This window comes from Falco biarmicus, chromosome Z (genome assembly GCF_023638135.1).
Source record: "Falco biarmicus isolate bFalBia1 chromosome Z, bFalBia1.pri, whole genome shotgun sequence".
Lineage (NCBI taxonomy): Eukaryota > Metazoa > Chordata > Aves > Falconiformes > Falconidae > Falco > Falco biarmicus.
Genome location: NC_079311.1, coordinates 302142 through 316709, shown reverse-complemented (window position 1 = coordinate 316709; position 14568 = coordinate 302142). Strand labels below are relative to the sequence as shown.

Here is a 14568-nt window from a genome sequence, read left to right as displayed (position 1 = left end):
AGTAGTCCATTTAATACTGCCGTGACAATGCTAATACTTGTTATTTTTACAGTTTTCTTACTAAACTGTCATGCATTCATATGCTAGTAATTCTAATTCAGATTACCTACAGAATCAGAATAATCAGGAAAATGGCTTGCTGCAATGTATAATTAGCAATATTGCTTAAATAGCAATTATTGCTTAAATATGCAAATAACAGTTATGCGGAATAGGGCGGTTCACCCACTACGCACATCATGGTCATGTCTCATAATTAAAATCCGCCACCCACGCTTTAGTTAAGTACTCTCCCCAACACCCACTGCTCAGCAGCCATGGCCATAGCCCCAACCCTGGGCCTGAAGACAAACAACGCGGATGCTGAACCAAGACAGCAGCAGCGCTGTCATGGCACCAGCACTCTGCCAGCAGCCGCAGCCAGCTGCAAACACAGCGAACAGACAGAGCCCATGGCAGCAGCAGCTGTTACTGCTGGAACCTGTGCAAGAAGCCTTGAGATGCAGAGATACATGCTTATGGAGGAAAATGAAAGCTGGGCTGGCACCAGACCCTGGAGACCCCTGTCCAGAGAACTAACTGACACCTCTAGGGCTCTGGTGGGCTCCCCGCTGCATGGAGCAACTTCTTGGCAATGAACGGACACTCCCAGAGTTATGTTCCCTCTGCAGAGCATCAGCGGAACAGAGTGGCAGCGATCAGCAATGAATTATAAGCAAATGCCTGGATGTTTCAGAAGTCAGGACTCACTGGGTAGACATACTAGTGCTGCAGCAGCACTACTCAACCACTGCTCTGCCAATGAGAAACTGAAAAACTAATGTTTTGTAGCCACAATTCAGCATGGTATATTGAAGACAGCAAAACGTGGGAAACTTCTGACACATTTGCTCATGAGGAAAAAGCAGCTGGCATAATAAGATTTTCTGAAACAGAATTGTTTATTCCATACAACTGATTGCAAAGATCTGCAACCTGCTTGGAGCTACTGACCCCAAAGGGTTTCTAATGTACCTGAGCAAAGAAATCAAGAAACACGCTTGCTTTCTTCTTTGGAAAGAGATCAGGAAGTTCCTGAACCTGAACTTGACTGTTAGGGCACAAGCCAGAGAAAGCCTTGCTAAAGCCAAGGTAAGCAGCACGCACTGCTCTTCCTCTGTCCACTCAGTTACTCACACATCGCTAGAAAGGTACCAGGTTAGTGCGGCATGATTTCACCCTGTGCAAACCCATGCTGACTCCTCCCTACCAACTTCTTGTCCCCAATCTTTGGAAACGGCTTCCAGAGTACGTGCTCCGCCACCTTCCCAGGCAGCACGGTGAGGCTGCAGTTCCCAGCTCCTCGGGCTTGCCCTTCTTGAAGATGGGACAGACATTCCCTGTCTTCCAGGCCTCAGAGCCTCCCCTAAGTGCCATGCCCTCTCCTGCTTCATCAGGAGTGTCCCCACAGTGACACTGGGGATGGACTTTCGAGCGCAGGAATTGCTTGGACTTCTCTGTACCCCCCTCACGCCTCATCATAACTGCTATCAATGCCGGTTATGGCAGATGCCAACACCGAATTTCTGTTCTGCTGCTCCACCAGCCAAGAGCTCTCCCCTCTCACTAAGAGCTGGCAGCAGAGAGCGGTGAAGAAACTTGAGCACAGGTCACGTCTGAGTTTATCACAGTGACTGACAACACAACGTGAATGTCAAGATGTTCTGTCCCTGCTTCCTCTGTGGAGAGACATTAGAAGTAGCAAAAGCTGACCTTCTCTTTGACCACTCTGGTGCAGGCTGGAGAAATTTCATTACACCTTTTTCCTTTGCAGCTACAAATTGGCTGGCTCCCCATGGGATCAAAACCTGCGGGATTTCCCAGCGTTTCACGGCCAGCAGAAGCTCACCTGCTACCTTCTGCCCAAACCACAAGGAGGATTGCTCTAAAATACAGGAAAAGTCTGGGAACTGATCATGAGTACCACAACACCAGTCCGTGGTGTTAACACAATTGTGGAAAAGGACATACACACATGCTGGCCTTTTGCCTGGCCTCCAGGACAGGCTGAAGGTGCAGCTGAGAACAGAGCTGAAAGGAGCAGAGCGCTCTGGAGAGCTGTACAGTTAGGGAAAGGGGTAGAAAGCGATGTCAAGAAGGGGAACGATAAAACAAAGACATATACTAGATGACAAAGTTTATTAAATTTCAAATTGAAACAATATCTGAATTAAATACAGTATATTAACTTCACAAATATGTATTCATATAAAAAGGAACAGCATCACAGCAACATTCATTGCTTTCCTCACTGCCTGTTAACTCAAGTCCTTGAATTAGTGGGTAAAACCCCCAAATTTTTCCAGTCTTCATTGATCTCGGGACAACCATTCTTCCATTCCCAGAACTGGGACTTTGTTCTATCATCTTCTGATCACTACTGACTTCTGTGGACAGGAAATGACAACGCAGATCTTCAGTAACAGGTAACTCCCTGAAATAAGTAAACCTGCTTCTTTTATTGACACAAATGTCCCAGAACACTGGCTACCAACTGGGCTACAGCCACCACATCATCAGCTGCTAGCAGCAACAAAAAGATTGGCTGCCCTATCATACAAGTTTTGGAAAGTACTGAGGAGACTGGAAGTTAGTATTTTAACATTCATTTTTCCCGCACATGAAGTGTTTCAGGTACAGCACAGCTGCTGATGTAGTAACTGGGAATGTCTACAGCTGCAGCGGCCTTTAACACAAACCCCACGATGAATACCGTGAGGGGCCACGGGCACAAACGGAAACACAGAGGGTTGGGGCTGAACGTCAGGAAATGCCTCTTTCCGATCAGGGTGACTGGGCACTGGCACAGGCTGCCCATGGAGGCTCCATCCTGGGAGATACTCAAAAGCCAGCATGGTCCTGGGCAACCAGCTCTGGGCGGCCTTCCCTGAGCAGGGGAGCTAGAACGGATGACCTCCAGAGGTCCCTTCCAACCTCACCCGTTCCGTGGTCCTGTGATCCAAAACAAACATACCAAACCCACCACGTAACTCTCTTGGCACTGCTACACACTCACAGTAATGTTAAACCTAAGGCGCATAAGGTGACAGCAATGTGAAGTGCCCCGTCCTCCAGCATGACCACTGGTAAAGATTTCACTTTATTGGCAGAAGCAGTCACGGCATCTGGACTGAAGCAGCAGGCTCAAATCACATCAAATGATGTCCTAAGCATTAAAGTAACACTGGAAACATTAAAAACACATAGGGTGAAAGGATTAAGCAGAACAAAGGGAATGCTTTTGTTAAAACACAGAACATCAGTGGAGAAAAAATAATGCTTCTACGTTAATAAGAAACATTTTGACAATTCTGTCAAGCTCAAGAATCAAGGTGAGTCATTCTGCTAGTCAGACAAAAATAGGTGTGCTTCTCATGGTGAGTGCAAAATAAAACACCTATGCATCAATAAGCCAACAGGCAAGTGCAATGTGCTTGACATCCATTTAATAGAATTCACATTCGGACTGCAATAAACACATTTGCACATCTGAACTGTGGGATGAGAAACTATAGACGCACTATGTAAACAAAATCCTTTCCGGAGCTTTTTTCCCAGCATTTTGTTCAAATCAGGTAATTTTTGGTTAAAACATCACGGTACTCCTGTACTGCCCTGCAAAGGGGATCCTGGTCAACGTGGATACTTTTTGAAGATCCATCAGAAAATACCGTGGGAGAAGCTCCAGCAGATCCAGCTTCAAGTTCAGCAGTGGCTAGGGAGAAGAGAAACAAGATTCCCGTGTTGCTTTTACCCTAGACAGGGCCAAATCAGTCACTATAAAAACATTATGGATAACTGGAGAGACTACAGTCCAGAAAGAGATTTAAAAACTTCCAAGGGATCGTAACAATCAAAGGGCTAGGCACAAAGGGAGAAACAATCTTTTTCCACATTTGCTTACCAGTCAACAGTATTTCTAAAGCCAGTGAAAGAAATTCTATAGGCTACACATTGAACATCTTCAGGGAATCCACAAATGACTCCTGCTTACACCAGTGCTAAACTGAGCCCCCCTGCAGACCTCTCAAACCTCCAGTATCTGTTTTCCTTGAATGTTCAAAGCAGTGATTTATTGGAACTCTGCTCCTAAAAACCAGCTTCTGCCTTCTCTGTGACAAACTTAAAAAGAATCCGCCGGTGAAAACGCAAACACCTTTGCAATGCAGTCAGGCCAGGACAAGTCTCCTAGCCTGGCACTTTCTTTGAGGGGCGTCTTTGTAACTCACCCTGGCAAAACCCTCTTTCCTCCACAAAAACACATACTCAATGAAAGCAAGCCCACCTTTCCTGTTCTTCTCCAGCCACATTTTTCAGACAAGGTCCTGAAACCAAACGCACTCTATGACACCTAGCAGATGCACAGTCAGGTTCAAAACGCACCCGGATGAAATGCAACGGCTTTGTGTCCATTTGGACACACGGAAAGAGCTGTGAAGCTACAGCTGAACACTCTCTGTATTACCAAAAGCATGCAGGAACAGAAGGAAATTCTCGCAGGGGCTACCTGCTTTGAAATAGCACCAGTCACTGCAAAGCAAAGCAGTGACTCTGGAAGAACGACTACCCTGAAACAGGTGGAATTCCTCTTTGGACACCTGGCCTCATATTATAGAGCATGTTTCATGCTATGTGTTAAAAGCATTCAACTCATCTTATGTTTGCCTAAGTGCTACTAAATGATTTTTTCCTAAAGAAAGGGTATCTTTCATCACTGATTATATTTTTCTTGCTTATTCAAAAAAGACTGCAACATATAAGCTACAAATACAAGCAATGAATAAGAAACAGCAAAAATCAAGGTCCAACAGCAGAGAATGTGCACAGTATGATTTAGTGCGGAATGCAACTGACGCACATGGAAGAAGCAGTGATGGCTGAAGTCTATAAACGTCTTCTCTCAGGGCTTCTTTTACGTTTGATGTTTGTGCTCAAGGATTCACTCTAGAAAAACGTGACTTCAGCTTAAGCCAAGTGCACCCGTGTAGAGGAAGTGGGTTAGTTTTCTTTGCACTTGTCTTTTTCAGGCAACTGCATAACATTCTACACAATCTTTTGGTAAGCAGGAAATGTTCACATTCAAGCCTAAACTGGAAAGCTAGCAGAAAAACCTCCCTGTGCTTAGCACAGGAACTTGACAGCTTTCAAGCCATTACGTTCAAGAGTTAGGAACATTCTTCTTTTTCCTTAAAAATGCCCCTAACATAGTGACACATTACCTCGTTTAAGTTCTTTAGCGATTTTTTCATCTAGTTCCTGCTGTACCTAGAATTATACAGAAAATATAGTTAAAATATTAACAGTTACGATTTTCTAATATTAAACTTCTAAAACATTCTTAAAATCCACACATAATGAGAGAAACCCTAAAAATATAATTCCAAATAGACACACCTTGGTTTGGGGTTTGATTTTTACTGAAGAGAAACTTCTGGTCAGCCGGGCTGCAGCTGCCTCATTGCTCAGCAACGTTAACAAAACAATTTGTAACTCATCAGCTGGATTATTACTGGGCATTTAACAAAATACACAGGAAGAAAGCAAGAAAGCCTAGCGCAGTTATTGCGGTGAAGGTATGGCTGAAGTTTATCATCAAACACACGAACAGAATGTCAGCTACATGCTGAGATATGTACAAATGCCACCCACAGGGACAAATCAGCCAGTTGAGGCTGGCTTCTGCAACTTCACAGAGAGAAGAGCTGCACCAGCAGCTGCTGCAGGATTGACACACACCACTTGTATAGAAAAAAGCGTGTGCCAATATTCTTCTTTTCTCCACCTTAAGATGGGAAATTGAAAGAGCTCCTACAGATGATGCCAAAACTTTTCTTTATTGTTATTGCAAATACCATGACACACATTTATAAAAATATAAAAGCACACACAATTTTTTCTTGCAAACTGTGTACTAAGAAAAACAACCGTAGCTACAGCTTCTACGCAGCAAGTGCTCTGGGGTTTATTATGTAGCTGGAATCAGCCTGGATCACTACAAAGGAGCACTTACGCCTTTTCTTCCCTAGAAGTGGGTATTGTTACCAATTAAGTTATTCTCACTTATGATTCCACCTTCAGAAGCCTTCACAAGAAGGAATCACATCTCTCAATTTAAGAGTCACAGTCCAAGCGCTATATGCTGTTGTTTACATTTGATGATACTTGTCACTCCTACATTTTTTTCCCATCAAATTTGTGACACACAGAAGTGAATTTCCAAACAGATATCATACAGCTTCCAGGGCTACGATGGCCATGAAGATGCTGCAGGGCTTGGACCTTGTGAGCTATATGAAGAGGCTGAGAGCTGCAACTGTTTCTTTACTGGAGAACAGGAAAGCTCAGGGGGACCTTATCTATGTGTATAAATACCTGGTGGGGGGAGTATAGAAGATGGAGCCAGACTCTTCTCAGCGGTGCCAAGCAAAAAAACAAGAGGAATGGGCACAAATCCAGATAGAGGAAATTTTAACATAAGGATTTTTATAATTATTTTTTTTTTAAATTGTAAGCATGGACAGCCACTGGAACAAGTTGCTCAGAAAAGGTTGTGGAGTGTCCATCCTTGGAGATGTATAACACCTGGCTGACAGAACCGTGAGAAACCTGCTACGGCTGACCCTGCTTTGAGCAGGGGTGACGTTGGACTAGGTCATCTCTAGAGGCCCCTTCCACCCTCACTCCTTCTGCGACTCTCTTGATTTTAGTACTGAATTCCTGGGGGAAGGAGCATTTATTTTATTAAATGAGCAGACCCACCTAGCAGCGTAACAACAACAACAAGAAGAACGGAAACACTACACAGGGTACTCAACAGGACACAGAGAGCAAGAGCCTCAGGAAGGAAACCACTCTGCTTACCCTCACAAGAGGAGCAGTAACAGGCAGTAATTGCAAGGGTCAAAGGAGCGAGGCTGTAAACCAGCGAAGCGGAGGGAAGGGCTCTCTCTCCAGGAACACAGGGAAAGCTGGGACCAAATTCACCGGATCCTGTAGGAGAAGCACCCCTCCGTGATACTTCATTGAAATACTCTGTGCCAACAGAGCTGCATGAACAATGGAAAAGGACCCCCCAAATCTCTAATTGTTTTCCAGCAGGTACAAGGAGAAGCAAAATCCTGGGGAGAAAGGACCCCCTAACATCTGAGACGAAACACAGGTAACAGAGAAAAGCAGGAAAACTAATGCCTAGACCAAAATACAGCCCAAACCCAGGACCAAGCCCAAGCAAAGTAGCAGTAGTTAGTGGTGTTAGAAGAAACCACTTTCCCTGGTTTCCTGAGTCTTCACAATGACTAGAAGGTCCACAGGACTCTCTGCAACATGTACGAATCAAGCAAGAGAAGAAAAAGATCTTGTTTTCCTCTTATTGATTCCATCAATGTCTTTGCGATTCTCATCCATGTCTGAGGGAAGAGAAATAGGTGGAAATAAAGCCAACACACTGATTTCTGAAAAGGGAATGAATGAAGAGCCAGGCAAAATACACCTCCGAGGACCTTAACTTGCCTCCACTTTTCTCCTTCTCCCCAAACCCCTGGGAAAGGCATCACAGCTGAGTGTCCCAAACCTCCTGAGCAGGTACTTCTCACCTCACTGCACATCTCTTCAGGCGGTAACACACCAGGTGTTCATTTGCAGCAGGCACCTTCTCAACAGTTCTTTTTCAGAAAGTGGTGTTGACTTACTACTTATCCACACAGGCTGCTTTAGCGCAGAGTAAGCTGGATCCTGTAAGACTCCGTGAGATGATGCTCGGAGTCTAGGAACTCAACTTCAGAACAGTACTGGTACTCCAGACACAACTGTTGTGACCACCAAGAACTTTTTGAATACCAGAACTGGCAAGGAGGGTAAACCAACCTACTCCTAGAGCTCAAAGAAGTTCCATTGTAAGAGATTAAATCCATAGACTATCATCTCACAGATGGTTAACTACCACAGAAGCCATTGCATTACGAATACATAAAGCAGAGAAGTCCCCTGCAGCAGTCACTCTTTCACTTGGACAAACTAAAGTTCAAAATATGTGCAGTGTTAGGAAAATGTGAATACATCAGTAAGTTTTAATCAAAACCTAACAGCATAAATAGACAACATTTCCAGTATAAAAAAATACCACCCAACATTAAACAATGCTGGCTGCAAACCTTGCCATGTATCTGGCTGCAGAGAAGAGAGAGACGGGCAGATTTTTGATGAAGGAGCTGAAGAAGAAAGAAAAATGGCCTTAAGTTCACAGGTCTTCAGTGAGAAACAAAAACGCGGCCTACCTGTAAACAAAGCAAGTAAAAAAGCTAACAACAAAGACTGCTACAAGAGTGCGGAAAGCCAAATCAGAAATGGAACAGAAACTGAAAGATGAAGTAGGAAGCAGACATTTCCCTTCCCACATTAAACTGGTTTCATTTACCCACTGATTCACCCTGGTTGCAGAGTTCACTGCTCTTGTCTGTCAAGACACCCATGTTCATTTTCACCAGCCTTTGGCACAGCTCTTAGGATTTAAGCTTGACATTTGTTAAACCTAACAACAGGACTCCAGTCCCAAAACCTCCTTGCAGCACTTGCAGGAGACATTCCTTGCCTTAGGACTAAGGGAGCAGGTCTGAAATACTGAATTGCTAGTTGCTACGGTCACTGTCTAATGACATGCACAGAATCTGTCAAGTACTTGTAATTTATTCCACATCACTGAAGCTCTAATAAAAATAAAAACCACCAAAAACCCTGAAGATGTTTGCACGTGATTGGGATTCTACTGGTTAATAAGCTTGTGCCAATATGAACTTTTTTGTATTTTTAAAGATCCTTTTGCACTTCAAGGTGATTCTTTTCTGTAGCGTATATATTTGATAAAGGGGAAGGGGCTATACTGTAATGCAACACATTTCTTTATGCTTTTTTAAGAATAACATGCTCGTTTTTTGCTGAACTTGCGACATGACCATCTTCAACATGTACGACTCTATGTGTAATCACTGATAGTCATGCCTCGTGTTTAGGAAAACGGTGCGATCTTTCAAGCCTTTAAACACCAAATTCCTTAGTTAAGTCTAAAGAAGAAACTGTGTCCACTTGCTAGTGGAGCACTCCTTCCTCTTGTCAGCATCATTTACCAGTGTTTTTTCCAACAGCTGCAGGACCAATGATTACCATCATTTTGAATAATAGCAGTGTGAACTATTTTCACCTCTTTGCCCCTGAAGCTATTTCAAAGCTTCTGCACAAACGAAATTTACACAAACATCTTCCTCTTCAGAATGGCTGGCACGTTCTCTACTTCCAATAGCCCTTCTCACCTTGAGGAAGCTACTACAAGGAACACCAAATCTGCAGAGAGCTTTGACTAAAAAAAGTAGTGCAAAAGGTCTGCCTGAGGCACACTGCAATTTCAGCTTCTTAACTCCCTGTCATCTAGAGCTTCAGTGGCAGAAGCATTTGTCATCTCCAGCCAAGGCAGCACTGCGCATCCTGAATTTAAAGGCAAGGCAAATTCTGTAGAAGGGAACCAGGTTAGTGGGAAAACAAAGCTGAGGCATAATTGAAGTAAACAGTGAAGTGAAGAAAAGGCTTAGAGTCAGAGAAATTCTTCTGTTTTGAAACAGTCTGGTGAACAGACAGAATACCAGGCAGCACAACCAGCAAAGCATTTCAAAATAGACTAACACTATAATCTCTGATTTCTTCCCTCATGCTCCAACTTGCCTCCTGAATGGCACAGGACTCCTGTGGAAATGACTGCACAGACCGTGCACCCAGTAATTTTGAATTTGGAAACTGATTGAGATTTGCCACCCATTACTGCATGCAGAGGGATACATGCAGTTTTTCCCTTTTGTTACTTCCTGACTTCAAAGTCTTACGTTCCAATTCAATCCTCTTTTCTCAGATGCATGCTATGCACGTGACATACTGCACCCGACTGAGAACAATTAAGCCCGCAGTTCTAAGTGAAATACTCACTTAGATGCACGCCCTCCAGCAATTACTGCACCTCTGAGAACTCAGTTCCTTTCTTCTGAAGGACTCCAGAGAAGATCAGGTTTTAAGACTTCCCTGAATACACTGAACGTCAGGTGACTTGAGGCTACAAGCAGTGCCACTACAATTAGTCTCAGTTGTACCCTAACTGGTGATTACAGGAAGAAATATCATAAAAAGATGTGCAGCTGGATTTAGTAACAGGGAGGTTATTCTTTTTTTCCTGTTTCTTCTTCAAAAAAACAAACCACAACTGTTAAACCCTTTTCTTTTAAACTAGGACAGCTTTTTTCCTAGAAGTGGGATGGTTTCCTCCTTTGCCTTTTTCTTCTTGTAACATCTCATTCCCATCTCTCTCATTTTCCCCTGCCCTCACTTGCTCCCTGTCCCTCTTGTTCCCTTGTCCTGGCTTTCTCCTTACTTCAGTTTTGCAGTGGATCCCTGAATTTTGCCTCCTTTCTGCTGCTTGCGTGCAGAATAATCCCTGCAGATGGTACAGTACTAATTGCCTCCCACGTTCTTTATGCAGCGTTACGTCCACCCCTCTGACACAAAAAACACATTTGCAACGATACAGAAAAGTTCATCTCTTAACTGCCACTGCTACGCACTACCTACACACCGCTTTGTCCATTTTTGTTTTGTTGTTTGGTTTGGTTTTTTCTTTTTCTTAAACCAGGCACAGTATGCAGACACGCTATTTAAATGGATTCTTTCCAGTGTAGGTGGGACCAGCGAACCGAGATAGACTTAAAAGTGAGCGAATGCTTCTCACATCCATTCAACAACAGAATATGCGAGGGACAGACACCGACTGAACAGGCAAGCTTGCCCATGCCTCAGTCCTATGCTAGGTGGGAAACTGATTACGACAACTGACATCTGGTTTCCAACTCTCATGATATCACGTTTACCACTCTGTGAGGGATGTGCTATCATGCTGACTGCTAATTACAGGGCATACTTTGACCAGAGGTACGCAGAGGTTGCAGCTTTTGTACAAAATCAGAAAGCTCTGTAGACTTCCTGAGGAGCAGTTACATATAACACCACATAGCAGGACCCACAAAAACAAATGCCTCCTATGCACAGCATACGTCCTGCATTCAAGTGAGAAGTTACGTGTCCTGTTCATACCATCCTAGTTTTGAAGCATCCCTTTGTTGGTATTGTACTAAAACACGTTCCAGTGAAGAAACTGCTAAAATGAAGATCAGGGAAGAAGGAAATGGCGTCTCAAAGAAAGATGTCTGATGTCTGATCATAAAGTTAGCTGTTTTAAAAAAGGTCATCCACAGAATGGCTTGGGTTGGAAGGGACCTTAAAGATCATCCAGTTCCAGCCCCCCTGCCATAGGCAGGGACACCTTCCACTAGACCGGGTTGCTCCAAGCCCCATCCAGCCTGGCCTTGAGCACTGCCAGGGATGGGGCATTGGCACTAAATTTTACTGAAGAGCTTATTTGGGAGCTTCCTATGCCACAGTATTCTTCATCACAGTTTCTCTTGCAAAAGAATGTTGTTACGCAGTCCATCATTTAGATCTCGGTAATTTTTGGTCTTTGAGCACTTCTGGAAATTTGTATAACCCTGATGACCAAAAGTCTTCATTTCTACCACCTAGTTGTGTACTGTTTTGATGAGCAATTTGGTTTGGCATATTAGAGCATATGGTTTGGAACTAGAAATGGATTCTAACTTTAGACTGAAAAGCACAACCTTGCTTACAGATACTCTTCAACACTAGTTGAGAAGAGTATTTAAAAACGCTTACCTTAGCCACATAGGCTTCAACTCTGTTTCTTGATGGTAACGTATTCCTGGTCGGGGTTAGGAAGCTTCCTCCTAGATTTAGACTTCTATTCAGTGCCGGATTGTTGCTAATATGTCCCAGATCAGCTGAATACAGAACTGGACCACTGACAGCGCTGCTTGCAATCAAAGGTTTGCTTCTATGGCACTCCTGAAGGAGCTTAGCGTTGGCTTCTGCTCGTCTCTCACTAGCTCTGAAACATTCAGAAGCATACAAAGAATTATCTTTGGTAATAACACTTCCACAAAGTTACCCTCCAGGTCTTTGACTATTATCTGACTTCTGAAAGTGGAAGGGATTAAGAGAGTCCAAAAAAATCTCCATAACTGGATCTGGGGTTTTTTTGGAGAGCCTATTTCTAAGTAGTCACTCTACCTGCAAGAAGCAGCAAGAGTTAACCAATACTTTGGACTTCTCAGCATTAAGGCCTCAAAGCAGTCTGTGCACACCGTGTGTTTACATATCTTTTTCTGAAAGGTACATCACCTGCGTAAGAACTCTGGGCTACCCTTCCCTTCCCAAAGAAAGCTGAAACCTATGACACGCTGCTAAAATGGAAGCCAAAAGATTTTTGTTGTTCTTCTTCATAGCATCAAATGCCGTTCTCTGAAGGGCCTATCCTTATTCAAGCAGTAAAGGACATGACATTCTCTTTTCTGCCATACTTAGAATAAGAAGAGGAGATTAGAGACTGGCAAAAAGGCTGCCTGTTAAAACAAACTCAACTTCAAAAATATCCTATTAACGCCCATGATCGGTGGTGTTACTGCTGGAACACTGAAGAGAAATGAAGATAGTTCCAATGAACAGGGGGGAGCCTTAAGGTACTTTCATCACAAATATGCTATCTTATGCATAATGCTGACCAGATGTAGAAAAGGTATTTAATGAAGAAAACTGCTTGAGGAAAAAGTAGTATCTTATTATCACCCCAAAAAAGCAGGGTGAAAAAAAAACCTTTCCAGTTTTTTTGCTAGGCATCTTCCATTTTTTACCTCCTCCAGATACAGGTCTTTGTACTTTTCCACTTCTGCCTGTGCGGATTCTTTTTGAAAAATACTGTCTCGTTGGGTATTTTTTATCCTGTCTAATTCACGTTCGAGGTCTCCAATTCTGTGTTCTAGCTGGCTTGTCAGCAAAGCATGACGACTGGCTCTGATTTGTTCTAATCTGTCCTGGGAGGCTGCCTGCATCTGAAGTAGATACACACTTTCAACCACCACAAAGAAAAAGAGAACTCCCCTCGCCAGTCAATTGCACGTACCCAGTTTCAAGGGCCCAGCTCTATTCAGCGAGGCAACTGTGCCTCCTCACTGCCATCAGCGACCAGGGCAGAACCCTGGAACTACCACACTGAATGATTCTTTTCATTCAGAAAGAACCCCCATCTTAGCACTATTCTTCATCAAAGCTACTGATGGAAGAACACAATCTCTGTAGGACAGGGCATAGCATTCCTCAAAGAAATTACAGAGATGCCGCACCCCCACCCCCCACCCTGCAGCTTTGGCGACTTCTTTTCTGAGCATTGCCCCTTGTGCAATGACTAAGGAAGATGTGTATGCCTGGCTGTGACAACTCTAAGTTGCAATACCCATTCAAGGCTAAACAATGAGAACAAGACCAGTGGACAGTGATACCCCTCCAAGAACTGCAAAATGAAAATCTACCTTGGCAAGTTTTTGATTCAGGGCCTGCAGGCACACTGCACGCACATGAAAGCATCTTGCCCAACCATATTCCCTTCTCCCACTGCCCTTCAGGAAAAACAGAAGTACAGTGTAACACATGGAATCAGGCGGCACCACCACCCCTAAAAATGACAACCAAAACAGAAGTCTATAACAGACACACATAAGAAATTAACTTACCTGCAAAATCAGATTGACTTCTTGTAGTTTTTGTCTTATTTCTTGTGCAGCTCGTTCTTCCACCTCTCTTTTGTATTGTTCTATTTGGCTGCGATCCACCATGTTAGTCTCCATATGGTGTTTGAGATTAGCCACCTCTTCTTTCAGCTAGCTTTTGCTCTTTTCCAGTTTTTCATGGTTCCCACGCATGGTGGACAACTCCTCTCACAAATCATGATTTTGTGCTTCTAGCTGCATGCCTTTTTAGACTTTATCTCCAGCTGCTGGGAAAGTTCATCAACCTGTAGACAGGAAAGGGGAAAAAACCAGGGAACTCAGAGGGATCTAAATTAGTCAAATCTGTGAAAATTGGTAAAGGAGTTGGCCATCAACACTGTATTTACCATCTGCTGATTCAGTGTTAAAACAAAAGTGAAACCAGGCTCTTCTTTTAAAACAAGAACAGCTTTCACATAATTTCTGACAGCATTCCTCAGGTTCCCATCCTTCCTCAGTTCTGCAGTGGGTCACAGACCAAGAGGTACCAAACCAGTGGCATTACACCCGCAGGGCTAGGCTGAAAAGCACTAGGGCTATTCTTCTGCGAGGTGTTCATACGATCATAGGAAATCAAACACACCCATACCCAGTTACATCACAGCCACCTTCTGGTTTCATCAGAAAAAAACCATGTGTCACGCTTCAGAGGAATTGTCACATGCTGTCACACGGTCAAAGCTTTGTCACAGAACTGACAAGACAAGAAACGGATACCCTTTTCTTCCATTACGCTAATGGATCTGGAAATAGTGGTTCAGAACACCGCTTTTACAGCACTGGTGGCAGAAGACAGTCTCTTTAGGTCAAAGCTACAGTTTGTTTT

General features: G+C 43.7%; 1 pseudogene; it reads right to left on the bottom strand.

Moving 5' to 3' along the window:
• Positions 1 to 2161: 2161 nt before the first annotated feature.
• LOC130142681 (ankyrin repeat domain-containing protein 26-like) overlaps positions 2162 to 14568 on the bottom strand; it is a 52901-nt pseudogene continuing 40494 nt past the window's right edge.